This window comes from Eucalyptus grandis, chromosome 9, assembly GCF_016545825.1.
Source record: "Eucalyptus grandis isolate ANBG69807.140 chromosome 9, ASM1654582v1, whole genome shotgun sequence".
Taxonomy (NCBI): Eukaryota; Viridiplantae; Streptophyta; class Magnoliopsida; order Myrtales; family Myrtaceae; genus Eucalyptus; species Eucalyptus grandis.
The window spans coordinates 20,554,410-20,581,854 of record NC_052620.1 but is presented as its reverse complement, the minus strand read 5'-3'; the positions used below and the strand labels follow the sequence as shown (position 1 = coordinate 20,581,854).

At 44.0% G+C, this 27,445-nt stretch overlaps 1 long non-coding RNA gene and 2 pseudogenes across 5 annotated transcripts; 1 reads left to right on the top strand and 2 right to left on the bottom strand.

The window, feature by feature from the left end:
* Positions 1-7,398: 7,398 nt before the first annotated feature.
* LOC120288286 lies at positions 7,399-9,741 on the top strand (annotated as a pseudogene).
* Positions 9,742-11,409: 1,668 nt separating this feature from the next.
* On the bottom strand, positions 11,410-14,240 carry LOC104419547. Of its 5 annotated transcripts, none has more exons than XR_005546602.1 (6): positions 13,376-14,240; positions 12,552-12,764; positions 12,322-12,453; positions 12,171-12,251; positions 11,532-11,928; positions 11,410-11,424 (listed from the first exon to the last, which is right to left on the bottom strand). It is a non-coding gene; the product is annotated as an uncharacterized LOC104419547 (long non-coding RNA). The 5 variants fall into 5 exon arrangements; XR_005546606.1 differs by having other exon boundaries at positions 12,557-12,764; XR_005546605.1 differs by having other exon boundaries at positions 12,611-12,764.
* Positions 14,241-21,816: 7,576 nt separating this feature from the next.
* Positions 21,817-27,036, bottom strand: LOC104418522 (annotated as a pseudogene).
* Between the last annotated feature and the right edge of the window lie 409 nt (positions 27,037-27,445).

The window sequence follows — 27,445 nt, the reverse complement described above, 5'->3', positions numbered from 1 at the left end:
AAAAATAGTTAAAATTTTGTAAGGATCTCAATATGGAAAAATGGACACTTTAGTGTCTATATCCATTCCAATGCTAAGTGATTCCATAGCACTATATACAAATCTCATTTGAACGTATAAAATGCTAGCTGCAACCAAAAATACAAAAGAAGAAAAACTCGAGAACAACAAGAAACTTTATCAAAAAATGAGGACTACCCCAGCTCCTATCACTTCTAACTTCATCGAGACGCCAATAGTGGTCCCGAAATAATAGGAAAGAATGAAATTACCTAAACATTGAAATTTCAAAAAAAAGTATAAGAAAAGTGAAGCTAACTAGTTATGTACCGGGGTGAACGTAGAGAAATATCATGAATTACTTCTTCACGAAATAGGAGGAAGATCACAGCCATCCTTTCCATTGCCTTGTTGGTCTTCAACTTTCTTGAGGCAAAACCAAAGGCTGCCGTCCACCCTGAAGGACCAAAGCTGAACGACGACATCCTTCATGAGTTCATTCCGTGTGTAAGGATGGGCAATCCCATTCCACCTCTCTGTCAGCACGTAAGAAAAATTTTTGCTCTGGTAAATTCCACCTCTTGAGTTGCAAGCCGTGAGAAACTTCGAGGCACGGCTCAATGAGGGAAACCTTAATGCCCTCCTTCCTATCTAGGATTCGGATCTCTTCTTCGCTCAGGAAACCTTGCCTTATCTGCTTGTTGGGTATAGAGAGCCTACTTTGGCCTCGGCTCATGTCCGTGGCCGTAAGAGTCTTCTCCACCACGAGCGTCATATCCTGACCTCGCATCTCCTGAATTTTGTCCATGTACTTCGTCGGCAATTTGCTTGGTCCGATTAGAGCCGCGAGACCCGTCTTGGGAGTTTTCTTGGGTTTCTTGGAAACTCTTCCCCATTCTTGGGTTTCGGAGGAATCAAATGTACGCGACCTCTTCTTGTGGTTCTCAGCGACAGCTCTCGAAGGCTCTTGCTTGTTGTTTTGGACAACGACAAATGGGTCAGAACTTGACGTCTGGGCGTGGAATGTCGGCCTTCGCGCTCGCGGGGATCTCTTCTTCCGAACGATCCATCCGACACCGATTGGCCCAAAAGTGGTGGTGGTCACGAGGGTGACCTTCTTCTCACCATCGCGATCAAAGATGGAAGGCCCGAGACTTAGCTTTCCCTCGGAGATGAAAGAAGCTACGTCTGCCAAGAGATTGAGAGATGAGAAATCGAGCTTCATCTTTCTGTCCCCCTTTGAAAGACGGTTTGCAGACCGAAAGTAGACCGTCGCTGCCGGAAAACTTTGATACCCCATTATCGCCAAGTGCTGAAGAGATGAACAGACGAAGAGACGATGATCGTGGGTTTTGCCACAGAGAGAGAGAGGAGAGAGGGAGAGAGGGAGAGAGAGCGCGACGAAGAATGGGTGAGAGGGAGGGGAAGAAGAAAGCTAGTGCGATTGCAAATTAGGAAATATTAGGAATTACTTGAAGAAGATGAGAATTCTGAGCGGATCATTAGTGAGATGCGGGAGTTTCATTATAGGAAATATTAGGGCTTTGTGACCGTTGAGTGCTTACTCGGACGAGTGATTCTGAAAAATAATTTGTTGTCGATCTCCGAATTAGCCACGAATTGTTGTCTGCCCCCGAATTTTTCACCAAATAATTGTACTTTGATTTTAATTGCACGTGTATTACAATTCTCTGGATTTTAGTTACACGTGTACCTGAAAACACAGCATGATTTTGAGAGGAGACGAGGGCTAATGAAAGATTATCACTGATTTCTCTCATTCACAGGTCTTCTTCGTCGTTCTCAATCGCCAGAAATCTGCCATGGCAGTCGATTTCCGCTGCTCCCACCGCTGTGCCAAAACTCCTCTTTTCTGCCCTGTTTTCTGGCCAGGAAGTTTGAAGTAGTTAGTTCTCATTCAGAACTCCTTTGCAGGTGCTGATCTTCATTGCCAACACGTTTAGGACCTCCATTCTCCGATCTTCACACCAGCCGAGGCTAGAAATCCAATTCACCAGTGTAAAATCCATTCGCTCTGTTTCTGTCGCCTACGAATGAAACAGAGGCCTTGAGCTCTATGTTTCGTGTGCGTTGATGTTGTTGTGATGATCTGAAATTGAAGTGTCGCTTTATATGTGTTTCATTGATCGAAATGCATATCACTCGTTTGATGAAATGCTCGAACTGAATAAATCAAGATGTGCTTCTCAACCCTTGAACCGAAAGTCACGCTACCTCAATCCAACCTGTTCTTGACTCGTGAAGGCCTCATTTATGGGTCGTCTTTTGTTGGAATATGATATTCATTTGTCATTGAATTTGTGTCATGATTCTCATCTTCGGTATGTTTCTCTTGGTTGCTATGCTTGGTCCCGAAATTCTCCTTCTGTCTTGTTCCTTTTTCTGTCTTTGAGTTCCCTACACTAGGGTGTGCTTGCGTGGTCATCTGCAATTGTGGGGGGAGTTATGTGGTGGCCGGAGGCCTATGATAATGGAGGAAAGTGTTTGTGTTGCGCTGTTCTTATCGCGCCCTTATCACAATACCGGGGCGCGTTGTTCTCTTGGCATAGTTCAGGTGTGGTCTATTGATTAAGGGGTAGAACCTGTGTTGATGAAGTTCAACGTGTGATTGACCCAGTGAGTGCTGAATGATTAGAAATAGAAGAAGACTAACGGAAAGCAGAAAGAGAGTTGAGAGGCTGTTGCATAAGAGAAGATGGACTGAGAAAGGGAAAGAAAAAGAAATAACTATTAATAAATCAATAAAATAAATGGAAAAAAAATAAAAGATGAAAGATAAAAATATTTGGAAAATACAGTTGTCGGATAAGGTTTAAAGTCTCAAGAATAATGTTTTTTGAATTTCATTTAGTTTGCGATCTTATACTTTAGGAAGTTACATTCATGATTTTCAGGATAAATGGAATTTTCATTCGTTTTACACAAGAAAAGCTATAAGCAAATAGTCAGACATAACCAAGTGCAATTTAAATGTTATTCCTTTTCGACTTAAATCGGGTTATAATAAAGAAAGTTGTATACATGCTGCTAAAATCATCACAAGAAAATGAACCATGATGATATTATATGTACAAAGTTATCGCAATAGAACCCCTTCAAGAGACATCACGAAAGTCCTCCTAAATTAAGCATCTCATGAATAGGCCAAACACAGTTGTACATGTCAGTTCCCCATTTTGTTTTCAATAACTGTTGCTGTAAATCTTCTCAGGCTCTAATGTTCTTTCCAAGATGGAACAATCCTTTTTTAGAATGGACGATCAAACCATCTTTATTGGAGTCCTAACTGCACAAGCAGATATATGATGTGATAATATGTTGACCACCAATTAGTGAGACAAATGTAGGATGCCAAGACACCAAGTCTAACAAAATACTCAACATGAGCACATGGACGAGGAACTCCTTATTTCGTTGTAGTCCATGTCTGTCGAGTTGCTTGACGGCAACCACCTGACAAAAAAGGAAAGCGTGATTTCATAGGCCTCACATCTTTCCAAGATAAAGAAGAGGGAGTGAGTAGAAGCTCCTCTATCACCTGCCCAGTCCCTTGGAGAGTTCCTTTGTATGCTCGACGAAATCCACCTTCGCCACAACAAGCACTCCCGTCACAAATTCTTCGTGGCCTTGGCTACCTCGTGGAAAGTGAAATTTTAGGCCGTGACATTTCCACTCTCGACTTCCTCTCCCTTGTTTTTCGCTTCGCCTCCGGGCTTAGGCTTCTTGATTCCAGCAGCTGATATGACAAGTGAAAGGAGGAAAGATAAATTTTCAACCAGTACCCGAAAGACACAATTACATATCTTAATCATGAAAGTTCAGTACTATTTAATGCACTAGTTAGATCTTCTGCGCCGCAGACTTAGGAGCTATAAAGCTCACGATTGCCCCATGCAACATCTCCCAACGAAGCAATTTCCAAGAGACTGATATTTGAAGAAAAAATTTCACGAATCACGCTTGGAGATACAAAAGGGGTCTTTTAGAATCTTCATGTGGATACTTTGTTTCTCATCATGCATCAAATGTTGATTCGGTCCTAACAATTTTTTTTTTTGGGGGGAGAATCTACCCAGCAATTTTAAGTAGGTATTGATGGCATATAGGCTATTTAGTGAAAGAAATTTTGGCTTTTAGGGTCCGTTCGTTTCGCGAAAAATGAGCAATTTCCGGAAAGTATTTTTCCAGAAGTCATTTTCTAGGAAAATGACTATTTTCTGGTGTTTGGTTGAAACGTGAACTTTGAGTAGAAATATTTTCCAACCGTTTGTTAGCTAATTTAATTGTTTGGGAAAAATTATTAAAAAAATTGAATTTTAATATTTTTAATTGACCAAAAAATTAGTTTTATTTTTCTATTTTTAAAAAAAATGAATTTTTAATTATTTGTATTTTTAAAAATCGATTTATTTTATTTTCCTTCCTCCTTCCTCCTCCTTCTTCCTCCTTCCTCCACCACCGCATGCCCGACGATGGTCGGGCGCCCGGTACCAACCAAGACTCGGTCGCTAGATTCGGTGAGCTCGAGGCTTAGTCGGATCTCGCCCGAGCTGCCGAAGGTTTCTTGGGCTACGCGAGCCGCGAGCTCGCCACATGCGCGGCGGAGCTCGGGCTCCCGATCCGAGCGAGCCCAAGCTCTATTGCTAGATCCCGGTGAGCTCGCGGCTCACCGGAGCTGGCGAACCTCGCGAGCTCGGGCGAGGCTCAAGCCCGCCCGGCTCGCCGGATCTGCGGGCCAAAGCTTCGCCCTAGGCCGGCGAGGCCCGAGCTCGGCTTCCTTAGATCGAGCTAGGTGGAGCCTCGCTAGCCTGGGGCGGAGCTCGAGTTGTCTCGCGGCTCTGCCCGATCGCCGGATCGCTTTGTTATGGGCGCGGCGGCCAAGGCTAAGGAAGAAAGATGAAAACGAAAAAGAAAAGAAAAAAGAAAAAGGAAAAAGAAAAAGAAAAGAAAGCATAAAAATAAACACAAAAATGTATTGGTGAAAAGAAGCATGATAGAAGAAGTTATAGAAAATGTTTTTCACTTTTGAAAAGTGGAAAACATTTTCCTCATCTTTGAAGGTTGGTTTTTCCAATGATGAAAAACATTTTCCTTGAGTAGTTTAATTTCCATGAAACGAATATTAGAAAATTAGAAAAACGTTTTTAGAAGTCATTTTCCATAAAACGAGCGCTTAGTGAAAACCGCAATTTAATGAAAAATCGAACTTTCTTGTTATTATTATTATTATTATTATTATTATTATTATTATTATTTGGACATATTCGTTGTTGGCTCACTTCTTTTGAGCCTCCATTAACCCAATATATGGAGAAAATATTGGGTACGCCTCATGTATCAACGTGGCAAACAAAAAGGCGCTCGCAGCGCGACACGTGTCGTGCGGGACCCACGATTTCAGAGGCGCCCATTTTGAAAATTTTCCTGTACTGTAGCTCTGCCGCGGGTTCTTTTATTGCGCCTCTCTCTACACTCGCTCTCTCCCCGACGAAGTCCCTCTCTGCGACCTCCCTCTCTCTGCCCTCTCTCTTTCCGACCGGCGAACGATTGCCTGCAACCGACGAACCACTGCACGGACCGGCGAGAGGAACGCGACTTCCATCTCTCTCTGCTGCCCTCCTTCTTTCCGACCGGCGAACGATTACCTGAAACCGACGAACCACCGCACGGGACCGGCGAGAGGACCGCGACTTCCTCTCTCTGCTGCCCTCCTTCTTTCCGACCGGCGAACGATTACCTGAAACCGACGAACCACCGCACGGGACCGGCGAGAGGACCGCGACTTCCCTCTCTCTCTGCTGCCCTCCTTCTTTCCGACCGGCGAACGATTGCCTGCAACCGACGAACCACCGCACGGGACCGGCGAGAGGACCGCGACTTCCATCTCTCTCTGCTGCCCTCCTTTCCGACCGGCGAACGATTACTTGAAACCGACGAACCACCGCACGGGACCGGCGAGAGGACCGCGACTTCCCTCTCTCTGCTGCCCTCCTTCTTTCCGACCGGCGAACCACCGCGCCCCCCTCCGGCTCGAGATCCGGCACCGGCTTGTCCTGTACGCTGGAACATTCGCGCCTGACCGCCTCACACCCACCACCCGACCACTTATCTGTCCTGTGGTTCTGGTGAGGTAATACAGGTCATGGGCTTAGTAAAGAATGCAATTTGCTGAGCAGTGACAGTGAGCACCACCAGTTCAGCACCAGAAAGGACATGGGGGCTGTAGAAAGCAAGGTTGGCCCTTTTGAGATTGACCACTTTGGCTGGAAATAATTGTCTTAGTATTTTTGTGTTGCATTTCAGTTTCTATGTTAGATATATACGGCGTGTCATAATAATTTTGTCTTGCCTTTGAATATATGCGAACATAAATTTGCTGATATTGTTCTCTTACATTTTTACTTTCGAAGAAAGTAGGTGGGAAGATTGTTAATTGACTGATATGCTAACTATTTTTCCAGGTTAACAATGATCGGAGCAGAGACTACACAATCCCCAACACCCTGATGATGAATCCTCAACCTTCAATTCTAGGGCAGCAACCGGCTTCAGCTGTTGGTGCTTCTACTTATCATGCTATACTACTGATTTCATAAAATAAATATAGTTGTCTCTACGCTAGACTATCTAGAGCTACATGTTAGTAATTTCAGCGTAATTAGAGATTGTTTCCTCTTTTCTTTGATTTGATGACTGATCCGATGTTAAAAAAAAAAAAAAAAAATTGATGAGGGTTTAGTTTAGGTACTTACATATGGGACATTATATGTGCAGGTGTGGGTTTTATTTGTTTATTTTTATTTTTATTTTTGGGGAGGGGGGAATTGTCAGCTGGCTCACTATTATGGTTTTTCTCTTTGATTGACTACTGAGGCACCTGTTCATGCTGTCGACTTGACTGACAGATCAGAAGTGTTTGCCACATGGATGTCAGTTTTTATTCTTCCTGCTATATTTTCATATTTGAAACTGTGACGGCACAGGGATATAGAAATTTAGAGGAGATTAAGGCATCGATGTGGGCAATAATTTTTTGCTTCTCGCGATGCTTATATATCATTCGTTGTGGATTGTCTCTGTTTGCCGATTCCATCAATCTAGCGTCGGTTCCTTTTCATGTACTATTACCCATAATATGTGTCTTTTTGCTTATTTCTGTGCTACAAAGAATTCCTTATTGTCTCATGCTTAAAGTTTTAAAGGTATGCCTGCATATGGTTGCAGGGATGCACCTTCTCCCATGGAAACCGATACCACAATCGTTTCGGAAGTAGATACTGCTATCATTCCTCAAACAGATACCACCCATGTCCAGGAAACAGAGGCTGCTGTTCTCCCAGAAACAAATGCTGCTATCAATCCTCAAACAGATGCTGTCATCCCTGAAACAGAGCATGCTATCAACCCTGAAACAGAGCATGCTATCATCCCTGAAACAGAGCTTGCTATCATCCCTGAAGCAGATCATGCTAATATTCCTGAAACAGATGATGCTCTTATCCCTGAAACAGATATGGATTTCGCCCCTGATTCAGATATGGCTATTGTCCCTGCTACTCCTGCTACCCCTCTTGGTAATGAGCAGCCTGGTTCAAAGACACAGCCTAATAAGCGCAGAAGAAAGAAATCTATTGTTTGGGAACACTTCACTGTAGAAACTGTGGGTCCTGGACATACGAGGGCTTGCTGTAAGCAGTGCAAGAAGTCATTTGCCTATATAACTGGCTCCAAGCTGGCAGGCACGAGTCACCTAAAACGGCACATTGCCTTGGGTATCTGTCCCGTCAGCCGCCAGAGAGTCAACCTCCTGTTACATATACACCAGCTTCCAAGTCTGCTGGTGCTTATGGAAGTGCAACAGATCCACCAAAACGGCGGTACATGACCACTCCTGCAATAGCAAATGTACCTCTTGACCAAGAGCGATGCAGTCTTGAGATTGCCAAGATGATTATCATGCATGAGTATCCTCTACACATTGTCGAACATCCAGGTTTCATCGACTTTGTACGGACTCTCAATCCCCATTACAATATGGTGAGCTTCAATACTGTTCAAGGTGATTGTGTAGCTCTATACCTGAGGGAAAAGCAAAGACTTTGAACCTCATCAGTACAATACCAGAAAGAGTCAATCTGACACTGGATCTTCAGACTTCAAACCAGAACCTAGGTTATGTTTTCTTGACTGGACACTTCATTGATAGTGATTGGAAGGTACATCGCCACATTCTTAATGTTGTAATGGTGGCTTATCCTGATTCAGATCATGCTTTTAATCAGGCTGTTGTGGCTTGCTTATCTGATTGGAATTTGGAAGGTAGGTTGTTCACCCTCACTGTTGATCAGTCCTTCTCCAGCGAAGCTGTTATTGCGAATCTGAGAGGTTCGACCTCAGTAAAGAATCCACAGTTGCTCAATGGCCAGATACTGATTGGGAGTTGCTATGCGCATCTGTTAAGTGGTCTTGCACAAGATGCTTTTGGGTCAATGGTAGATACCATTAAGAAAATCCGGGATAGTGTGAAGTATGTGAAGACTTCAGAAGCTCATGAAGTTTGATGAACTCAAGCAACAACTTCAAGTACCTAGTACCAAGGACCTGCTGATTGATGACCAAACAAGGTGGGATACAACTTATCATATGCTTGTAGCTGCTTCTGAGCTCAAGGAAGTATTTGCCTGCTTCGATGCGTCCGATCCTGATTATAAATTAACCCCTTCAATGGATGATTGGAAGCAAGTAGAGACTCTCTGTTCTTATTTGAAGATATTGTTTGATGCCGCAAATATATTGACTGGCCCGACCTACCCAACTGCCAGTACCTTCTTCCATGAAGTGTCTAAACTTCAGTTGGATCTCACACATGCTGCAACGAGCCAGGACCCATTTGTAAGCAACCTAATCAAGCCTTTACAAGAAAAGTTCGACAAATATTGGAGGGGATGCTGCCTTATATTGGCTGTTGCAGTAGTCATGGATCCAAGATTCAAGATGAAACTTGTAGAATTTAGTTTCTGGAGAATTTTTGGCGAGGATGCTGAAACATGGATTGGACTTGTTGATGATGGTATTCACGAACTCTTTCTTGATTATTTTTCACCCATGCTTCCTCTTCCGGAAGCTCCAATGGAGAACGGCACTGAGAGCATCATAAAATCAGAGCTGCCAAATGAAGGAATGCCTGAGGAAGGAGTGTCTCATGAAGAGCTGCCACATGATGGTACGGTCATCTCCTTTGGGGATGGGCTTTCTGATTTTGATGTCTACATTTCAGAGATCACTAGTGGCCAGCAAACAAAGTCCGAGTTAGATCAATATTTGGAGGAGTCTCTTCTGCCGAGGGTACAGGACTTCGATCTATTGGGTTGGTGGAAATTAAATAACCTGAAGTACCCCATTCTTTCCAAGATGGCTGCTGATGTTTGTCCATACCAATCTCGATTGTTGATCCTGGTGCTGTCTTTGACACCCAAAGCAAGAAGATTGACAGTTATCGCAGTTCATTGCGTCCAGTTACACTTGAAGCTCTTGTTTGCGCCAGGAACTGGCTCCAGTCTAGATCGTCCGAGACTTCTAATCCATTTGTGAAAGCTGAAGTTTAGGTTTAGAATTTCGAATTTTCTTTTCTACTTTTTTAGTTTAGCTTATCTTTGTGTGGATGATTATTCAGAGGTTGAATCAGTAGATGCTGACTGGTGGATTCTTGATTTGCGCTCATGTGTTAGATCGTCCCCCTTTCAATCAAATTAATCATAGTATTTTTGCATTGTGCTTGCAATTTAGATTTTCATTTTGTTTAATAGTTCAGCTAATTTGGGATCTGTTAAAAACAGCATCCCTCTTTATCTGACTATTATGGCCGTCTCCCACAGAAATGCTGCATGTCATGTGAGTTTGCACTTGGACACACATGCTGTGATGCAGATGATATTGTCAACTACGGATCTTGATCATTCGGAATTTATATCCCAAAATCTTGTCTTCCCTACAAGACAGGATCGGCCAAATAAAGCGTACCATGAACCTGCCAAATTCTTGGTCGATGGTAAACTTGGCTGCCTCGTCAATTTGTCCTGCATGAAGAGGGAACGCAACCAAATGAAAAGCAATTTTCCTCCATCAAAAAACTAATGGGTTGCGATTTGATGAACCGCTTGTGTTTTTGAGGATGAGTACGTGCACAAGTGGAGTTAAACAATCTTAATTTCACGTAAAAGGATGATTACTAAAGCTTTTCTTTGCCCATGAGCTTAGTTCTCTCTTTTACATTCAACTGGACTCATCGATGAAGGAGGTTCATTTAATTCCCATCTTCTGTGTTGTTAAGACTGATGCTAATGCATACACGATTATTTATAAATTAGAGGTCTGCTTCTTAGTAACAAAAGTTAATTTTGCTTTGATGGCTTTCTCAATGTTACGGAAGAGCAACTTACACTAGTTACGCAACGAGCTGAAGCTTCCCATTCTGTGTTTTTTGTCTCTAGGAATGTCCGAGTCTCCCTCAGTATTTTGATGTTTCAAGAACAGCTTCACAGACTAGTTACTTACCCGCCTTTCTAGCAACAAAGTGGTGTCCGTTGATGGACCAACTTCACCTTGGGAGCAAACCTACTGTCAATTAGCAAGACCGTAGGAAAGGGTGCCGTTAAGCCATAAAAGAGAAACAAGCCGACAGCTCTTCAAACATCCATTCCAGGCGCTCCAAGGTAAGATTTGTCATATGGAATCAATAAATTCAACCGAGAAAGGAGGAAACACACAAAAAACTTCAGTAATGCATTTCAGCTGACTTATAAAAAAACCAAAAGGTACACCTGCTCTCCCATAATCCTAACTCAAAAAACAAAAAATCCTGTAATTATTCCAAGCCAGCATTTTGACTAGTTACATAAGAACGCAAATCAAATGCATCGACCCTTCCACTAGAACTCACTCTCCCATGTCTATTCATAGCTGTATGGCTTGTCACTTGAGGAAATAAGGCCCGTCTAATTCTTAGTGGAACCAAACTGTGGCTGCTTAATTTCGCCCAGAGGTTACAACTGAATGATACACTTAACAAATCAGCCATTATGACTCGCCACCTCAAACATACCCATCATATCCTTGCTAGAACCCATTTGCTTCATCAAGTTCTGTAAACCACCCATGCCACTAATCTGCTTTAGCATCTGAGGTGGAAGAACTCTGCTCATGTGCTGTGCATTCATGTTTCGAGACCGCATGTTCATATCACCCCGCGTTGGGATCTTAAGTCCCTTCATTTTGCTCCAAATCTTGGCAAGCCGCTTATACTCTTCCAACATTTCCATAACTTCTCTGACATGGCGACCAGAACCCCTTGCTATCCGCATGATTCTAGAGTCATTCATGATCTTTGGTTTGAACTGTCTAACTCTGAAACAAATCAAACTTGTTTAATCAGGCTCAGAGGCAAGGATTTGAATTTAAAACTTTCACTGCAGCCATAAGCCAAAATAATAAACAGCTAAACTATATATTACTGCATGACTTGCCTTCATTTGTCATTGAGTCCATCATGGTCATGTATCTTTTGATCTTTGCCTGGCTTTCTTTCTCTTGACCCTTTGGCATCAATTCTGAACTGAACCCCGGTAGCATTGAAAAAACCTTTGGCATCAAGTCCGTAACTCTTTAAAGCCTGTCCACATCCATATGAGAAGTCATCGACTTCCCTCAGCAGCTCTTTTAACATGACCAGAAACAGGGGCCTGTCCACATCCATATGAGAAGTCATCGACTTCCCTCAGCAGCTCTTTTAACATGACCAGAAACAGGGGCCTGTCCACATCCATATGAGAAGTCATCGACTTCCCTCAGCAGCTCTTTTAACATGACCAGAAACAGGGGCGTCCACCAATTTTAGATCTTTTCCTTCACCTGCAATATGACAGATGCAGCACGAAATTTAGAATAAGAATGCTGGCAAATAAACCCTTTAGTTTATCGAATAAAACTTTTAGTTTTCTGTTTTCAAAAACAAAAGTGAACGTTGTTTAGCTAAGAGTGTCTGCACAACTTCCCTCATTCAATGCGGCATCATTTTGACATTTAAATTTATTCTTCTTATTTAGATGGGCGTTCATCTTTTAAATCAATCCATTGCATGACAAAGGACATACTTTGCAATCATCGCTCCAGCTGAGTCATGAATCCGGGAGAAACAGTGGAAGAAAGAGTTATGGATGCACAAGCTGCAAGCGCTGAGGTTAAACAAATAAGATGTCAATAGAGACATGAAAAATCAAACAAATATAGAAACGAATTAGTTACCTGGGATTGCACCAACATCTCCAAATAGGACATTTTCCGCTTGAGCTTCATTTGTGACCTTGATCGAAAGTACATCAACATGTCAGAGAGAGAGATGTAGCTCCACCACCATCGATGATCTTCGGCAGCTAGCTGAAAGTGCGTCAGAGCCACGGTGATTAATGAAATTGTGATGAGCAGAATAATGAAGATGACAAATATCGTGCTATAAAGGGTATAGACCCTATTACCCCACATGCTCATTAACATGTAATGCAGCTGCATGTAGATGTACAAAAAGGCAAGAAACCTGCCAGGACCATCTGTTGAAATGTGCCCCTGTACCATTGGAGTGACGGGACCTCTCTAGGAAACTTTGAGGTCTCACAAGAAACGTGCCAGGACCATCCAATGCACGCTGTACTGTAGCTCTATGTCCATATTCCTGCCTTCAGCCAACTCCACTACCAGAGACATCAATGAATGTTTCACCACTTTTCTCAAAGTGAAACAGCTTATACTGGCGAAATAGAATAATGCCATCCCTTATTCATCAGGTTTATACATATTTCACGTCATTCGCCCTTCTACAGGGAACAGATTTCACTTTAACTGTTTTTAAGTGAAAACTAAAAACAAGTGATTGACATACTAGTGACTCTTTGAATGGTAATCGCTCTTGATCAAATGGGAAATATTAACTTGAAGGCCATTCTTACGGAACAGAACAAGTGTCAAGTGGTCTTGGGACACCTCGATTTGGGTCCACTAGTTCATTAGTTGATAGGTTTCACATGCACCGAGAAGAAAGCAATTATACCAGGCGTCTAAGCATTTTGCATTCAATACATGGCCAATGAGACCGAGAAGGAGCATATCAAACTGCATTTGTAACACAAACGAATATTTGCAAAAAACAGTACAATAAGCACACATACACTGTACGAGGAATGAACACGAGCACGACGGAATTTCGGGCGAGGACCGAGACCGAAGATCGTGCGAACTGGTCAACCACGAGCTCCGGCCCGACGCCCCACCAAAAAAAGGGCAGACGTACTCGGGAATGACCTACCTGGTTCGGACGGGAGCGCTACGGTGGACGGCGGCTCTCGGGCGGACGACTGGCGACGGCAAAGCTGCCCTTCGAGCTCCCTCTCTCCCTTCAGCTCGCAATCTGATATGTCACTGATTCCTTCCCCTGTGACTTTTACCTGAGACTTTTACCTGAACCAAAGCACTGGCGGGATCGTGATGCGAGCGGAACTGGAGATCAACAGGCCGGCGGGTGTGAGGTGGTCGGGCACCAACGTTCCAGCGTACAAGACAAGCCGGTGTCGGATCTGGAGCTGGAGGGGGGGCGCGGTAGTTCGCCGGTCACGCGGTGGTTCACCGCGAAGAGAGGGAGGGCAGACAGAGAAGAGCGGGATCGTGATGCAAGCGGAACTGGAGATCAACAGGCCGGCGGGTGTGAGGCGGTCGGGCACCAAGTTCCAGCGTACAAGACAAGCCGGTGTCGGATCTAGAGCTGGAGGGGGGGGCGCGGTGGTTCGCTGGTCACGCGGTGGTCCGCCGCGAAGAGAAGGAGGGCAGACAGCGAAGAGCAGGGGACGGACGAGTCGGGGCCAGATCCGGAGCCGGAGGGGTGGCGCGGTGGTTCGCCGGTCGGAAAAAGCGAGGGAGGGCAGAGAGAGGGAGGTTGCACGCCGGTCGGTTGCTCGCGGTCGTCTCGCCGGTATCCTCCTCGTTCGTCGGTTGCTCGCAGTGGTTCGCCAGCCGGAAAGAGGGAGGGCAGAGAGGAAGGTCGCACGCCGGTCGGTCGCTCGTGGTCGTCTCGCCGGTATACTCTGGTTTGTCGGTTGCTAGCGGTGGTTCGCCGGTCGGAAAAGTTAGGGCACAGAGAGTTCGTCGGGAGTTCGTTCGGGGAGAGAGAGCGAGTGTAGAGAGAGACGAAAGAGAAAGAACTGAAAACCCTGGCTACAGTGCAGAAACATTTTCAAAATGGCGCCTGAAATCGTGGGTCCCGCACGACACGTGTCGCGCTGCGAGCGCCTTTTTGTTTGCCACGTTGATACATGAGGCGTACCCAATATTTTCTCCAATATACGACGTGCTGGGTGATAAAGCAAATTGGCAGAGATTGTCAAAATCCTCCTTCTGAAAGAATTAGAGAAAGCATAGGGGAGGAAAACATGAAGAAAAGATTTCCACTCCATCGGGCCCACCGTTCCCGGTCATCAGGAGCGTGTGAAGAAAAGGTGGAGAAGAGTGGGCACATCGACAAGCCCGAATTTGACCTCGCATTAATTCTACAGACATTTTTGTCCACTCGACAGGACTAGTTGTAGAAAGGTCGCAGAGAGAGATAAAATGCATTCCCAATCTAATTTTTGAACTCGTGAGACTTTCCTCACTTTGTGTCCTTAAGTGAATAATCATGTGCCTTAGCCTTCATTTAATTTAATAAAAGGAAAGGGCCAATATTAATCGGCTCCAAAACTTTTCAATTAATACAATCAAATCTGATATCTTTTCAAAGTGCAAGAGAGCCTTTTCATTTATGATGAATGTTTAGGTTTTGGTTGCCCATTTAGATTTGAAAAAAGAAAAAATGATTTTGATTGCCCTTTAATTCATCGCTGGTTCGCGTCCTTAGTTCCGTGAAAAATGCTCCGCTGTTGCGTCGTTATTTGATTCGGTCACTGTTCTTATAAAGTTTGACAATCTAGCTAAACGAGGAATTTTCCTTTGTGTTTACCTGGGGTTGTACTTTCTATGACATCTGGCCAAGTGGATGTTCTCGACTGAGCTCGATTTGGTTTTTTATGTGATTTCGTTTGGTCCCTCGATGTTGCGGATGATGTGCGCAAAGAAGGTGATGTGGGAAAGGAACGTGTAAGCACAGTGGGAACAGCATTTTCTTGTTTGGATGTGAATATGAACCTGGATGGAAGCAGGCTCTTTCGTGCACTGAACATCATCTCAAGTTCCTCCCTTGTGTAATTCCCCACCGTACTCTCTCTCTCTCTCTCTCTCTCTCTCTCTCTCTTTCTGTGCAGCTGCTAATCAGGATTAGATGTGAATATGAACCCAGATGGAAGCAGGCTCTTTTGTGCACTGATCATCATCTCAAGTTCCTCCCTTGTGTAATTCCCAACCGTAATCTCTCTCTCTCTCTCTCTCTCTGTGCATGTTTGCAGCTACTATTCAGAATTAGATGGTGAGATGGAATTTGAAAGTGCATTGATTTGAAGAGTTCATGTCTTCCTGTTGGGTTGCTTCTATCTGGAAATTGCCGGGTTTATATTCCATGATGTGGCGTGTAGTATTTGTCATGGATGATTGATGTCAGTTAAATTTTCATAAATATATTTACTATATCACTGATACTGGAAAGTCAACTTCTGTCGAACTGCATAGATTGTCACCAAGTATGTCCGACTTAGTTTCATTCTATGCATAGAAGATTGTCTCCAGTTTTTGTCAAAGAAGAAGGCAGACAAAATTTTGACATGTCCACTGAGAATATTTAGCACTTTTTTGTTTGATCCGTCCATTGATAACACATTCTCAGTCAGTCATCCTTCCAAATGAGTTTAAGGAGGAGCATATGTAGAACCATCAGTATGCATTATTTCCTAAATGAAAGACAAGGAAATCTAATCCGGTCATAGGGCATGATCAAATCTGATTCTATGAACACAACAGTCATAAACTGGTTAGTAGTTTAAGCTAGTGTGAGTTGCTCCTTTCTGCTTTGTTTGTGTCAGTTTGCAGGTTCTTTGTGGATTTGATTGAAGAAGGGAGGCCCAGATTGATTGTTGTTGATATTTTGAGGGTGAAAAGAACCACAAAATAATCAAAGAAGAATCTTTCATGGTCGCCAATTTCCATATTAATATTTAGCTTGGGTTGGCAATGGAGGTCAATCAAATTTTTGTCTTGTTTATTTCGTGTTAGTTTGAGATTTTGTCTGACCTTGCTGATGTGAAAGATCCAATCCAAAGATTAGCTATAAGGGGGAGAGAATATGAATACAATGCCCACAACTTGACTAAGAATGGCACATACAATTAATGAATGGGGACACGCAAAATAAATCTAGAGTGAAACTTGGCTCTCATCTCATGTGAAAAAATAGAGTCAAATTGAGAAGCTTAAACTATTTGATGAAATAAAAATACATGGACATATGGCTCAAATAAGACTTATAAATAAGTGATATAGGATATTTTAATAATTAGAAAGTTAAATAAACAACTATAATATGTGATGTCGACACAATACCTATTGTTATGGTACTTTATGCCGATCTTTCTAGTAGGGGTGAGCAAGATGAATAGACCAAACTGACCGATTTGGTCCGGTTCCAAGAAGTCTCGGTCCAATTCCTAGTTTCTAAAAGTGGTACTAGTGTCTAGGTTGTCCGGTTCCTTGAACTAGACCGCTCAGACCAATTGTTATTATTATTTTTAAATGTCTTACGCAAGCCTCATTTCCTCTTTCGATCTTTCCCTTAATTTGGGTCTTCTTTGCCTCTTATTGAATTCGAGATATTCTCTCATTTAAACTCAGCCGATTCAATTGGATTGCCTAGAAATTAGATTGGGAACCAATCACCCTACTTCCTAGTAATGGATTTGACATCACTAGTTGTTAGCCAAATGAGAGAGAAGAATCCATTCGATGTCATAAAGATAGGTACTGTCAAGATCACATGACTCATCTACATGTTGGGTAGTTTTTTAAACGGCAAGATGTCCTATGTCTATTTAGTATCATCTACGAGTGAAACTGATGTTGACTGGGATCTACCAGGCTTGAGGCAACAATTTCTTTCTTGTGACGATATGCATCTTGTACTAGAAAGAAATATCTAACATTAAACTTGAAGAGCTTATTCTTATAGTTGTTTCTTTTGTTTAACAACTTCATATCATTGGGCTGCTGCTCTAATAGACATTTCCTTTCTTGCTTCCCCTTTATTTGCAGGCACCCTCAATTGCTCTTGCGTGAAATCCCCTGCTTCAGCTGAGGAGAATACTGGCTTGTGAGGAACTCGTGGGGCGCCTTGTGGGGCGAGAGCGGATACATCAAGATGGAGAGGAACTTGGCCAACAACTACTGTGGCAAGTGCGGTATCGCAATGGAGGCTTCTTACCCTGTCAAGACCACCCAGAACCCTCCTAGTAAATATTCTTCAATGGGAAGCAGCGGTGGCATCGAGCTTGTCAGCAGTTCTTGAAGCCCAGAATAGAGGAAAACTTACAGAAAGGTGCAAGATTGATTGTCTTTGAGTTCGGGGATCACTCTGGGTTCACATAATTGTGTTATATTCCTTCCTGGGGGTCGGTTTATGGAAGGGGGAAAGGAATATGGATGCACATCGGGCGGTTTTCTTATGATTCTACTGTAAATAGCTTTCATTTCATCGACATTTGAATTCCGAAGAATTGCACCATAAGAAGTAATAGTTACTGTAACTCGAATTGCCTAGTTCAAGTCTTCAATTGAAAGTCCTCTCTTTCACATATTATTTTCTGTTATTACTCGCTCAACTTTGTTCACTCCCTTTGTCTCTCGGCATGAATTCACCTCCCCTGATCCTACGGGCACGCTGATCCAAAGACAGGAATGATGTTGTTAATTACAGGTTTGCTAATGAGTTTTCTCTGATTCATCAAACACCCGACCTCGTTGGTTTGGTGAATAGCAGTCTAAGTCAAATGCTACCATGACGAACTTAGACTGGCCAATTTTGCAAGGGTTTGATGACAAGTGGCTAGCAAAGCACCCCTTTGCAACGTTGAGGAAGAATCGGAAAAAGAGACAACGCAATACGCAATTTTAAGAAAATGCCAACTGCAACCAAACATACAAAAAAAGAAAAACTCGAGAACAACAAAAAACTTCATCAAAAAATCATGGTCAACCATAGTTGATCTGTGAGGACTACCCCAGCTCCTATCACTTCTAACTTCATCGAGACGTCAATAATGGTCCCGAAATAATAGGAAAGAATGAAAGTACCTAGACATTGAAATTTTAAAAAAGTATAAGAAAAGTAAAGCTAACTAGTTATGTACTGTGTTGAACTTAGAGAAGTATCATGAATTACTTCTTCACGAAATAGGAGGAAGATCACAGCCATCCTTTCCATTGCCTTGATGGTCTTCAACTCTCTTGAGGCAAAACCAAAGGCTGCCATCCACCCTGAAGGACCAAAGCTGAATGACAACATCCTTCATGAGTTCATTCCGCTCGTAGGGATGCGCGACCCCATTCCACCTCTCCGTCAACACGTAAGAAAAATTTTTGCTCTTGTAATTCCACCTCTTCAGTTGCAACTGAGAAACTTCGAGGCACGGCTCAATGAGGAAAACCTTAATGCTCTCCTTCCTATCTAGGATTCGGATCTCTTCTTCGCTCAGGAAACCTTGCCTTATCTGCTTGTTGGGTATAGAGAGCCTACTTTGGCCTCGGCTCATGTCCGTGGCAGTAAGAGTCTTCTCCACCACGAGCGTCATATCCCGACCTTGCATCTCCTGAATTTTCTCCATGTACTTCGTCGGCAATTTGCTTGGTCCGATTAGAGCCGCGAGACCCGTCTGGGGAGTTCTCTTGGGTTTCTTGGAAACTCTTCCCCATTCTTGGGTTTCGGAGGAATCAAATGTACGCGACCTCTTCTTGTGGTTCTCAGCGACGGCTCTCGAAGGCTCTTGCTTGTTGTTTTGGACAACGACAAATGGGTCAGAAGTTGACGTCTGGGCGTGGAATGTCGGCCTTCGCGCTCGCGGGGATCTCTTCTTCCGAACGATCCATCCGACACCGATTGGCCCAAAAGTGGTGGTGGTCACGAGGGTGACCTTCTTCTCACCATCGCGATCAAAGATGGAAGGCCCGAGACTTAGCTTTCCCTCGGAGATGAAAGAAGCTACATCTGCCAAGAGATTGAGAGATGAGAAATCGAGCTTCATCTTTCTGTCCCCCTTTGAAAGACGGTTTGCAGACCGAAAGTAGACCGTCGCTGCCGGAAAACTTTGATACCCCATTATCGCCAAGTGCTGAAGAGATGAACAGACGAAGAGACGATGATCGTGGGTTTTGCCACAGAGAGAGAGAGAGAGAGAGAGAGAGCGACGAAGAAGGGGTGAGAGGGAGGGGAAGAAGAAAGCTAGTGCGAATCAAATTAGGAAACATTAGGAAATACTTGAAGAAGATGAGAATTCTGAGCGGATCATAAGTGAGATACGGGAGTTTCATTATAGGAAATATTAGGGCTTTGTGACCGTTGTGACCGTTGAGTGCTTACTCGGACGAGTGATTCTGACAAAAAATTTGTTGTCGATCTCCGAATTAGTCACGAATTGTTGTCTGCCCCCGAATTTTTCACCAAAAAGTTGTACTTTGATTTTAATTGCACGTGTATTACAATTCTCTGGATTTTAATTACACGTGTACCTGAAAACAGAGCACGATTTTGCGAGGAGCCGAAAGCGTATAAAACATCATCACTGATTTCTCTCAGTCACAGGTCTTCTTCGTCGTTCTCAATCGCCAGAAACCAGCCGTGGCTGTCGATCTCCACCGCTCCCACCACGGCGCCAAAACTCCTCTGTTCTGCCCTGTTTTCTGGCCGGGAAGTCTGAAGTAGTTGGTCCTCATTCAGAACTCCTTTGCAGGCGCTGATCTTCATTGCGAACACGTCTAGGGCCTCTATTCTCCGATCTGCACACTGGCCGAGGCTAGAAATCCAATTCACCAAGGTAAAATCCATTCGCTCTGTTTCTGTCGCCTACGAATGCCACAGAGGCCTTGAGCTCTATATGATGTTCGTGAGAAAGAGGTTGTGACTGAAGCTTTGGTCTTCTAGTCTTCTGCTCCAAATCCACTCGAAGACCAAGCTCTGCAATCTCCAGTGTCTTTAACAGTTCCCCAGAGCTCCAATTCAGCAACTGCTTGTTGGTTTCCGGTATTTCCCTCGAACAAGTTTCTGATTGTCCAAATACCCCCTTCTCTCAAGAACGGGTTATCTTCATCCGCAACGCACTGCTGCATAAGCCGAGTAATCCTATCCTTGCATCTGAACTCATCTTGCTTGCTCCTCCACCAGTACAGACAATTGCCGATGACTGCAATAATGTCTCTGCGAAACCCCTCGTAAAAATATTTAAAAATATCACGTTGGATTTCGGTTAATTATTTCCTTTTATGAGTTGAGGACATAATTCCCAAGTAGGTTCTCCCTGCAAGCAGGGGCATGGGGCTATCCACACCTCAATACATGGACACATCATCATCAACCTCCCCGAACATTTGCAGCTGAACAATTAAGATCCGACAAATTGTTTTGGAAAAAGGCAAAAGGAAAAGGAACGAGAAGACCGATTGTAGAGGATGTTTTTAGAGGCACAACAGGGGATCAAAAGTTTGTGCCCCCACGTTAACACCGCGATTACTCTATGCCTCCATGACTAGCCTCGTTTTCACGGCGCAGTACGCCCATCGAAAACAAGCTAAAGGTGTGGCGAGGCAAAAAGACCAAAAAAGAAACAAAACAAAAAGGAGAGAAATTTGAACATGCAGATGCCATGGATGAACCGAACCCACCGACGTCTGAGGTGGGGAAGAGAGAGATATGGTTCCATCTTCTTAAAGCGACCGTCTCCAATGAACCCAAGTCGGATCGCCGACAGGAGCTTATACAGGCAAAAAGGCAGCAGCTTGGCTGCCCTGCTTTATCCCTCGGGCTCTGTCCTTGCGAAAGCCCCGGCCCAATCATTTCGACGCTAGCTAAATCGTCTTCGTTTCGGGCCGGCTCCCTCGTCGGGTCCAGCTTCCTCTTGTCCAATTTTCTGGGCAAACGCCATGTCCGGCTGAAGAGGTGTACAAAACGGACGGCCGGAACCGGAAACTGCCTGGACCAGACCAAACCGACCGGTTGGGTCTGGTTCCCGAGTGTCAGTTTGGTTTTTAGGTTTCCGTTCCAAGTAGGAACTGGACTGAACTAACTACATATATTATTTTTTTAAGAAATTAAAAAAAATAAAATAAAGTGACAAGCTTTTTTTCCTCCATAATATGAGGCATCGAGTTTTGGAAAAAAAATAAAGTGACTTCTTACATTGGACGGACTGATGGTCCAGTCTAATTCTTAGTCTTAGGATCAACCAGAACCGATCATTCCTATCTCGCCGATGGCAACACGACTGCCTCCTCTTGACGTCTCGACACAAGACACAAGATACAAGAATTTGCTGGAGCGCACCTGCAATTCCCGAGAGAGTCTCAATACGACACGACATCTTTTTTTATACTATCTTCATACGCCATGAAATGACAGAATCTTAAGAAGTATACTAGAGGTGCTCTGAGCCAATTACAAAGCACTCGCCTTTCTTAGTTGGGTATGGCGAAAGCACCATTTTACAGTTGCAGAGTGCATCTCTAGAGGTATTCACTTTCAACTGAAAGTGAAGGACAGGACACTTTCCACGATTTTGTGTAATCAGAAAATGAGCTGACTGCAGTGCAGCAGACGGGGATTTCATCCTTTTTCATATAAGAATGTTACAAATGAAGGAACAAGAATGGTCGGAAGGTACATTACAAAGTGTGCTTCAGCAGGTAACATGTGTAATGTGTGCTTCAACAGCTAACGTGCCTCTTTGTATACAAGCATATCGACATTCAGATAAAAAATTGCCTCCGTTCTTGATAAACACGCCATCTTTCCTTATCCCTATAGGCAGTCGAGGTAGGATGAGCGTAGCACAGCAACGAAAGGCCATTTAAGCAAATCTTCCAAGTCCATGGAACACCGCACCAGTGGGCATGTAAGAGATGCTACTGCCCTCGCCAACTCAGGTTCTCCGTCCCTTGATCTCTCGAGCTGAGAGCATCTTTTTCCTTCACTTTCCCTTCTTTTTGCGCAAGAGATTTCCTCCAGGAAAGCTTCCATCCAGCTCTCAGCCATTTAAAACCACCTTGTTAAAACCAGATAGAGGCTGCTTGCCACCACAAGTATGTGTCTGGGTCATATACCTTCTTCATGTGAATTTCATATTGGCAAATGCTCGAAATTAATGCCATCAATCCTGTCACACCACCCAGCTACTACCAGAATCAGCCTTTACTCCTTTCTCCTTCATTTCCCTTCTAATTCTCTGGGCCTCCTCGAATCTCCCCATGCTAGAGTAGATTCTGGCCAACAAAACATAATTAGCACAATTACTAGGCTCTCCCTCAGATAATGCTTTCCCAGCAATCTCTCCAAGCTCCACTTCCCCGTAAGTCCGGCACGCCCCTAGAAGAGCTCCCCATGCCTCTGCAGTCACCTTAACTGGCATGTCCTTTAAAATCTCATAAGCATCATGTAACCTCCCGCTTCTGCTTAAGACATCCACTAAACATGAATAGTGATCACTACTTGCTTCCAACCCATAGAATTTCTGCATTCTAGCAAAGTAGCCCAATGCTTTGTCGGCCAACCCTGCATGGCTACAAGCTTTCAGCACTCCAAGAAATGTGATACCATCAGGTTGCACACTTGCCTGCTCCATCTGCCCGAAAATCTCCAGTGCAGCTCTTGCCTCCCCGTTAAGTGCATAGGCCGATATTAAGCTGCTCCATCTGCCCGAAAATCTCCAGTGCAGCTCTTGCCTCCCCGTTAAGTGCATAGGCCGATATTAAGCTGCTCCATGCCACCACATCTCTCTCCTTTGTACCATAAAAAATGGCACGGGCATAACCAAGACATCCACATTGCCCGTAAGCCTCCACGAGGCCGCTTCTCAACTGATGGTGAGGATCAATGTGGTTTCTTATCCCATAACCTTGGATTTCCTTAATCAAACTCAGAGCTGCCATGCCCTCACCTGCAGGCAATAGTGCAAGCAATGTTATAAGATCTGGCTTCAAATCCAATTCCCGCATTCGCCAATAAAACATAATTGCCTTGGAAGAACCTTCATCAGATGGCGATAATCCTGCAATGATCGAATTAAACGTGGAAACATCAGGCGCAACATCCATGACCTCAAATAACCGCAGGGCATCATCAACTCGATTAGCGTGGGAGTAAAGCGAAATCATAGTATTCCACACAAAACCATTTCTGTGGGTAATTTCGTCGAACAGGTGGCGGGCGGCCGAGACAGAAACACATTTCCCGTACGCGTTGACGAGACAGCACGCCACGGAGTGGTTCGACAAGATGGCCGATTTGACGACGTGAGCATGGATGGAAGCACCCAGCTGAGGGCGGGAGATGGCAGCGCAGGACTTGAGGACCGAGGAGAAGACGAAGGGGTCGAGAGAGAGAGGGCGAGGGAGGTGTGCATGTGGTGAAAGAGAGCGAGGGCTCGGTCGTGGGAGCCTTGGCTGACGTAAGAGGTCAGGACCTTGGTGAGAGATATCAAGCACGACGAGGAGCTCGAACGGTGCATGACGAGAATACAAGGACAGCCTACGGAGTTCTTTCCTCGCGAGTCATGACTGGGTCCGACCGACTGTCCTTCGGGATTCCCCCGTCCGGCTTTTGTAGATGCGCACGTCTCTCTGTCTTGGTAAAAAGCCCAAACGGTGCTTTCGCATAAAATTCACTGATAATGTTCATGTATAATGACTAAATTTTGGATTTTTGAGGGATTCTCGCTCCCAATTTAAACATGTTGCAACGCGCGTAACAATTGCATTAGGTCACTTCTTCAGAGATATATACAAACTGTCTTGGTGAGGCACAGGCTGCAACTATATATATAGGATTCATAAACCTGATCATCTGCTGGTAAATAGTGCACTCATCAGCACTGCGATGCGCATAGCATACAGGTGGTCCCGATGTCAAGGCATCTTCAAAAGGTAAAACCCGTCGCTGGAAAGGAAAGGAGATCAGAAGTAAGAATGGTAAACCGAAAAAACTGACACCAAAGAAAGCTTGATCAAATATGCTTGATAACCACAAAATCTGGGTGACCGGGACTGTAACGATCAACCTTTGCTGTAGGCGTCGCCTCTTAGTAACCCCGCATTAGATCTTAGCACTCAGGGAAAGAACGTCACTCATTGGAAAACAAAACTACTGCACGAGGAGAACCTCTCGGAAAACTCAACAACTTGTTGGAAAATTCCTTTAGTTCCTTGACGGAAATGGAATGATTGTTCGGCCCTGCAGGGATGATGAGCTTCTGTAAAACCAAAATCTTACGGAGGAAAAACTGCACTAGCTGGACCGCATGATCCTTCCTGACGTCACCGGACATTCTGACAATTCTGAGGCAGTTGGTAAGACGTCCAAAAGAGTGATCTCGTAAATCCCAGTAGTCCCCTTCAGGAATCTTGTACAAACGCAGCCATGCTTCTTGTGTCTACGAAATCAGAGCAGACAGTTGACGAAATTTCACACATACCTAGAATAGCTTCAAATGGGGATTAGTGTACTTACATCAGTGGAAGGCGCTTCACCCGGGATGATGTGTATATCCAGCACTTCCGAGCCAGGAGACCTACTCAAAACATTGACAAATTCCTGGGAGGTGCCACTTTGTTAGCATTGTCCTAAGAATCAAGCGCTGCCAACTGTTTAGGATGGCCAAGGCAAGTTCCTTGACTCGTATACCATGAGAAACTGGTTTTATCCAAAATCACAAGTCAGTACCTAGATAACAAAATGAACATTCACGACACAGTAACGATGACATAAAAGAGGTAAAAATTATCCGCATTAGTCCGTAAAAACTCTCCTGCAGAAATGACAAGAGATTACTGAGATGATACTCTGAAGCTTATCACATACTTCAGCAAGGGAAGAGAAGGCTGTGGAACTGCTAAGAAATTGGACAGGACACCAGCATGTTTCGACTCTCCACCAATTTAAGAACCATAGCTTCCTACATGATTACATCAATAAAGTGGCGTTATCCAGTGTTCTAACAACCACAAGGAATGGATTTCAGTCACAACATCAGCAACGGCAAGTTTTCTTTCTCTCACACCAAAGAAGAATAGAGCAGCCAATGGCTGCTGCATGTATCGTTCAAGCGTGCTTTTTAGTTCATACTTTTAACTTCAAAAGAATTAGCACAAACCCAAATTTGAGGAAATGCTCGTAAATGTACTGGCACAGTTTGAATAAGGTTGACAGCCATCGACAAGCCATAGCTACATTGATTTGGCAAAAGTGAGAAAGGCCACACCATGGATGAGACGATGATAGAACACGAAAAGCGAAGCCATAGTTCTTGGCATTGCTTAGGGGAACCATACCGCCTCCACCCCTCCTAGTAAAAAGTGGAAGAGAGAGACAACAACGGTGACAGCTAGTGCGATTTCCAGAGGAGAACAAAAGTTCGATTTACAAACAGATCCACTTCTATACAAATGAGGAGAGGACGGTCAACTCACAAGAATCGGTTGGTGATGCATTGTAACTACTTTCACCTGATGGAGCTTCTCCAGAACCTTTTGGACCTCACGATATTCATAACATACACCCCTGAAACAATCACAGCAATCAACGGATGCTTCTCGTAGAGATGATAGGTTCTTTAATTCCAGAAGCTCAATCCATCCATAGATGCTCAGTGACTTGATATTTGAACAGGCAACTTCGACTCTTCATGCAATAAAAAGGGGAGCAACCGTCACCTTCCTAAGTTTCCGGGAAGCACAATTTAGTTCTCGCAGGCCATCACAATCCCGAACAGTCAAGCTCTGGAGCATTGGACTCCCATCTATAAAATTCTTGATTAGAACATCGTTCAACAGGATTTCCTTAAGATACAGCACTTTAAGCGCCCTCATGGCAATTTTTGTAGAGAAAATTCACTTGGCAGCTCACCAACTTCAATTCAATTAAGAAGCTGCTCTGGAGAACAAAACCAGGCAATTAATATCTAACGCAAGTTGAATCAAGAGAACCGCATGCCGTAATATCCACGTTGAGAAAGCCGCCACATGCTGTAAATCCAAATCAAGGATCTCAGCATTCCTATTCAACGCAAATTCGATCCAATGATTGACCTCGCCTGCATATACCCCAGTCTTAGTCATGCTGTCCTGCTCCTCGGGCTCAAGAAACATCAAATCATCCAATTGGCGGGACATCGAAAACTCGAAATGAAGGCGGAATTTACATATCCTGGGACCTTGGTGAAGTGCGAGCACACAGCGAACAAGCTCTGAAAACCTTAACAGACTTCTCTCTGTGACCGTAGCTCAAATTGTTTGAGCAATCGTGGCACAGGCACTGATCGAAGTCCAGAGGCGACCGAAGCTAGGGATGATCAGGGTCCTCACAGCATCCCTGGCGGGTAAAAGTGAGGGGATGTGAATCAAAATGGAATCCGGCGAAGCCTTGATCCGGTCCCTTTTTTGCTCACTTTTCGCAACACCCTTTGCCTTGTTCCTCCTACTGTTTCGACATTCCTCATCAAAATCACACAAGCGCTCCATCTCTATACGACAGATGAATTGAGAAGTACGTTCCAATTTCAATACAATCAGACAGAATTGGAACTGGCTTTAGTCACAGATGCATTACAGGGTCCTGCGGAATGAATCCAGTGGGCCGAGGATTAACAGAAAAGCAGCAAGCGTGATTACTCACAGTCGGTGTTGCGCGATCGAACTGAGCTGAGAGTGAAACCTAATAGAGGTGGGAACAGCCGCAGACAACGGAAGCAGGGCAGAGCATCGTCCTTTTCACATTTCTCAACTCTTCTTGGTAATCTAACAGTGAATTTTGATACCGACGGAAACCTCGTACTTCGGGTGGTATCAGAAAATAGAAACGAGCATCGTCCTGTTCACATTCCTTACTCTACTTCCTCGCTAAGAATCCTGTCGCCGACGACAGATGCGGTCAGTAATCAAAAGAGCGTTTTCATCTCGGTCACTCACAACCGACAAAAAAAAAAAAAAAAAAAAAAAAAATCTCGGTCACTCACATGAGTTAATTGGATCGAATCTATTGCATCGTACACCATCAATTTCTCATCTAACGAACGACTCTATTAGTAGAATACCTTTCGCCAATGGTTAACCTTTGGGTGTTTTTTTTTTTTTTTTGGTCGGAATAGTAGATACTTTCATTCATAACTTCAAGAAATACAAGAAGACGACAAGTAAAATTCCGAGCACAAAA